The 5,780-nt window shown below is 33.8% G+C and overlaps 1 long non-coding RNA gene across 1 annotated transcript; it reads left to right on the forward strand.

The window, feature by feature from the left end:
* Positions 1-341: 341 nt before the first annotated feature.
* On the forward strand, positions 342-3,557 carry LOC120353133. The gene is made up of 4 exons (XR_005572199.1): positions 342-439; positions 2,205-2,334; positions 3,238-3,337; positions 3,443-3,557. It is a non-coding gene; the product is annotated as an uncharacterized LOC120353133 (long non-coding RNA).
* Positions 3,558-5,780: the final 2,223 nt, after the last annotated feature.

Here is a 5,780-nt window from a genome sequence, read left to right on the forward strand (position 1 = left end):
AAAAAATGGAATTTTCTATTAATTTGGAATAATACTTTGAATTCGCCTATTCAGATCATCTATTTGAAATGAATTTTCAAAATGCATTTCAAATAGTTGATGTGAAAAAGTCAAACACAAAATAATATTGATAAGAATGAATGGAATGTCAATCCAGCCATGTGTACGATGCATTCATTCATACAAGACCGTGCAAGGTCGCGAATGAATGAAATGCATCACACCAGATGTGGCAGGCCAACGCCCTCACTTCGCAACAAGGAAGGCAGAGCGTTGAGCCGACCTTGACACAGTGAGCGATCGGCCGATGTTGTCAGCTCATGCGCATGCTTGCGCGTGCGTACACACTTCATTCTATAAAACACATTTTAATTTTTCTTATCACTCAATGCAACTTGGAGAGTGTGGAGAGTTCTCTACACGTATACTAGTGTGATAGGTGAGTGAAAACTTTTTATAGAATAACATACTATTTTTTATTGATATATAACAAGTAAATTATGCGGTTAACAAAGTAGGTTATGTATATGCTGATAGGCAATGCAATTGTCACCTTAACACAAAACTTGTAAATTATAGATTCATACAACCTCAGCTGAGTGAAGTGGAGGAAACACAATACTTGAAAATTATAGATTATAATGAAAATATATGTAATGGCTTGTGCCAAAACTAAATACTTGAAAATTATAGATTATAATGAAAATATATGTAATGGCTTGTGCCAAAACTAAATAACACAATACTTGAAAATTATAGATTATAATGAAAATATATGTAATGGCTTGTGCCAAAACTAAATACTTGAAAATTGTGATTTACAAGATATAGGTTATATTGCCGAAAGGCGATGTAATGTCAAGTCCGAAAATATATGCCGAAAGGCGATGCAATGTCAAGTCCGAAAATTTGTTACAAGATTATTAACAAAATAAGTAATAATAAAATTCATAAAATGTTAACTGGTAATATAATTATCATGATTAAAATTTTATGCATTTTAACAATGTTTATGTCAGTCATACACTGATTAATATGTTTCACAAACAGTAACAATGATTTGCATTATCAAATTGCATTATTTGCATTAATAAATGATTTTCATTTTAAAAGTAATAATATCGTAAATTCATAAAATGTTAACTGAAACCCTAAAAGTAAATCTGAAAATTTGTTACAAGATTATTAACAAAATAAGTAATAATAAAATTCATAAAATGTTAACTGGTAATATAATTATCATGATTTAAATTTTATGCATTTTAACAATGTTTATGTCAGTCATACACTGATTAATATGTTTCACAAACAGTAACAATGATTTGCATTATCAAATGCATTATTTGCATTAATAAATGATTTTCATTTTAAAAGTAATAATATCGTAAATTCATAAAATGTTAACTGAAACCCTAAAAGTAAATCTGAAAATTTGTTACAAGATTATTAACAAAATAAGTAATAATAAAATTCATAAAATGTTAACTGGTAATATAATTATCATGATTTAAATTTTATGCATTTTAACAATGTTTATGTCAGTCATGCACTGATTAATATGTTTCACAAACAGTAACAATGATTTGCATTATCAAATTGCATTATTTGCATTAATAAATGATTTTCATTTTAAAAGTAATAATATCGTAAATTCATAAAATGTTAACTGAAACCCTAAAAGTAAATCTGAAAATTTGTTACAAGATTATTAACAAAATAAGTAATAATAAAATGCATAAAATGTTAAATGGTAATATAATTATCATGATTTAAATTTTATGCATTTTAACAATGTTTATGTCAGTCATGTACTGATTAATATGTTTGACAAACAGTAACAATGATTTACATTTACTTTTAAAATTTTGGATGTCTTTGGAGGTCGAGATCTGCGTGAAACGTTCAGGTATGTAAACATCTGTTGTTCTCTGACCTGACAGCCGGATCTTGAGCACCACGCGACGACCATGTTGATTGCAGACCTCCCTCACGTCCTCAATAGGGTAAGGCGTACCCTCCATCAACTCTCTTAGAGGAGTCCAGGGTTTCGGGGCGTACCTATTGATGACAGTGAGGAAGTGCTCCTCGGGGAGAATTTCATCCTCCTCCTGCTGTAACAGCGTCATTATGGAGCTGTCCTCCTCATCCTCTTCCACCGCACGTTTCTGTTGAAAAATATTTCATTAGACTCTTATTTGTTTCAGGTTATAAAATCATACAAGAGAGAGATCTTGCGCTCAACAGATTCACTACTCAAAACTGTGACTAATAACTCGCAAATTCTCTGACATGAGAGAGTGATCTTGCGCTCAACAGATTCACTACTCAAAAAATGTGAGTAATAACTTGGAAATTCTCTGACATAACTCTCAATTATCGGAAAAAAATTTTTCACTTCATTACAATCAACATAAATGATTGCAGAAAACATAAATTAATCATTAATCATGCAAATTTTTGTTTCACACTCAAACAACAACTATTTTTCATATAGATGTAATCAGTATGTAATTCTTCAATTCAAATTGTTTCAGTAGGAATGTTTCATGCGACATATTTAGTAAACATGTTTAAACAATACAACCATCGTGTGAAAAATTTATCTGTGTTCGGATTGTTTTGATAGCACAATTTGATAGCTCAGTCTTCGCTCACAGTATAAGAATCAGTAATGACTTGTAATGCACACAAAAGATTTTATCGATTATAGATTCACATTTTATAAAGATTTTGTGTACATTACAATAATAATATTTTTGTATGCTAACCTTCGATTGAGTGAGGACGCCGGGCTCCTCATCGTCGTCATCGACAAACAGCCTCCTCTTGACAGACTGCTTGGGGGCGGGTACCGATGTGTGGGCCGCTCGGCGTGGTGCCCAAGTAGCTTGCGGGAGAGGGCTGCTGTCTGGGATGATGATGCTGGAATCCTCATCTTGGACGAAGATCCCTTGTTTCTTCAAGGGATCTGAGGTTGAGGCTGAGGAGGAGGTGGCAGCAGCAGCAGAGGCGACAGCTGATGTTGTAGCCGTGCTGCGGCGCTTCTGCTGCTCCCAGAAGTTGAGTTCCCTCTCTGGAGGCGGGCTGTCTGGCAATAAGAATGAGGATGAGGATGCACGGTGTGACTTGTCTATTTTAAAGTGTCAAGAAGCGCGTACTAATAGCTCTCTAACGTGAATGATGATTTTCCACTGAGAAAAGCGATTATATAGCAAGTCGTTTCTCTGTCTGTTGCAGGCTTGTACGAGTGAGATAGAAACACAAAGGAGGCGTGTATCACAATTGGCGAACACTGCCGATACTCCCCAGAGCTTTAGCACGACGATAACATTTGATTGTAAGTGAAAATTTTTGTTATATTCTCATATTTTTGTGAAATAACACTAAATTGATTTATAATATATATTTAGTGTTACAGTTTGGTTACATTGTTTTTCCACAGCATTTTCTCACCTCACAACTCGGTCTCATAAGCAATTGTGCTCTCGTGAAGGAACCTTACCTGCATCTAGAAAATCATAGCCGAGGAGCTAAGCTGGAACAATACCTGAACCGAGTCGAGGAGCTAACTGAGAGAAGTCGATTATAACACATGTAAGTTCATTTTTACTTAAATTTTTCTCCTCCTCCTTTGTCCTCCTTTGTCCTCCTTTCTCCTCCTTTGTACTCTGTTCTCCTCCTCCCCTCCGAGGACAAAAATTGTCCTCCGTTCTCCTCCTTTGTCCTCCTTTGTCCTCCTCCTCCACTCATTTAGCAGGAAAGAAAAAATGAGAGAGGAATCAGGAGAAGGGGTGAGAGCTCAATGTCATGAGGATTGTCACAATAATTTTCTTTATTTTTAAATTATTATACATACATCAAAGCATATCTATGACCAAATCAAATACAGAAAGTAACTCTTTCCTTATTCCTACTGGGAATAAAACATCTAGCTTGATTCTAATTTTATAATTCAAATCTATGTTCGGCTTTTCAAATTCTTCCTCTAACCAATAGTTTGAGACATACAATGCTTCCACATTTTCAAACTGTAGGATATACCGAGTATTGTTTCTATTGTACACTTCTTTTATTGCAATAATGACTAACTCTATACCTTGTGGTAACTCTTCCAATCTTTTACACTGTCCTACTTTTACTTTCCCTTTAATTTCCAGCATTGTGATGTTATTATACTGCTCCACTTCTTTTTGTGTGAAGGGAGTGTCTTCCAAGTTTTTCCAAACATCTGGGAGAAACTTAACTGATTCTATTCTAGGAAATGTATGTCCATTATAGCTTGACATACCATTGACTGTAATTACACAAATTTTCTCTTCCCTTGGTAGACAAATAATTTCTTTTTTGTCAGTGTAAGGGATTACAAAATAACCCTCTTTAGCTTACGCTCCTTGGCTGATAGCACTGAGATAGGAGACAAGGGTATGGAGGAAGCTTACAAGTTATGTTTGCCCGTTTTCTTAAGACTTGTGGTATCAAGTTACCTGTTGCTACAAGACCCAACTCATCTAGGTCAACAACTTTGGATATGGTAGAGAAAACTGTGGTTGACTTGGAGAAATAAGTCTCTCCACTCTTAATATAACACTTTTGTGAGAAACTGATATTATTTTTGTTTGATGGATCCTCGAAAATTTCCACATAATTAATAGGTAGTAGATTAAAGCTAAATGCAGAGATTACATAGGATATTATTTTATTTCTATGTTGTGGGTCAGTGGGAAGCTTTACTTGTACTCCACTCAATTTGCTGGTATTGCTATTACCCCAGTAAACATACTGTAGAAGATCATAATAGATCAAACAACAACTATTTTTCAAATTATCTGTCAGTTTTCTCCACATTTTAGCCAAGGACACAGAATAAATTGGAGCATTTTGGAAATAATTTCTACTATCATTCAAGAGTGACAAGCTATCTTGAATAGGGTCAAAGGTTTTGCTATTGGCTCTATTTGTTAAACTATAGTTACAGATTGTAGCTTCCAAACGTGTAATACCATGCATTTTACCTGTAGGAGAGGTGAAAGTTTTCCCTAATCTTGAATCTGCACACTCAATAAAGTCTACAATATGGTTACCTAATTGCTTATTTACACCAGAGCTTGTTATTTCACATACAAACTTATTATAAATTTTCACCCTCGCATTACTATTAACCCAACTCAAACAATCAATCCCAACAGTTTTATTGTTATCTGCTATCACATTATAGTCTTCTTTATATTCTCCTTGGAAACAAAAATGATGATTTGTAGTTAGAAAATCACACATTCCATTCTTGTTGAATATTCCTCGAACAGAAATCATTTGATGAATATATAAGCTCAGTATATTATAAATAGGCATTTTAATGAATTACGTAAATATGATTCTGTTTCTTTAGAAAAAATGGCGAGAATACAAAGTTATCGTTGTGAACTAACTGAACTATTGGAGACGCATCAGCAATTATTGGACCAGTTAGCAGAAAAAGGATGGACAAATCTACAATATTTAACTTTTGTGAGAGATTATGAAAAATTAGGAGTTTGGCATAGTGATAACTATAATCATATTTCAGTTTGTGATTTATACGGTACATCATATGATAAATTTTGGGAGAATGGGGATATCCCAGGCTCATGCAGATGTGATTGTGCACATCTTAAAGAGTCTATCGATAAAATTAAGAAGGTTATAACAGAAAAAAATAAACATTTAACAAAAGAACAATTAAATGAACTTATCTGGAATTTTTTTTTCAGATTTTCAGATGAGACAGGCTTAGAACAAGATTG

Source organism: Nilaparvata lugens, chromosome 9 (genome assembly GCF_014356525.2).
Source record: "Nilaparvata lugens isolate BPH chromosome 9, ASM1435652v1, whole genome shotgun sequence".
NCBI lineage: Eukaryota > Metazoa > Arthropoda > Insecta > Hemiptera > Delphacidae > Nilaparvata > Nilaparvata lugens.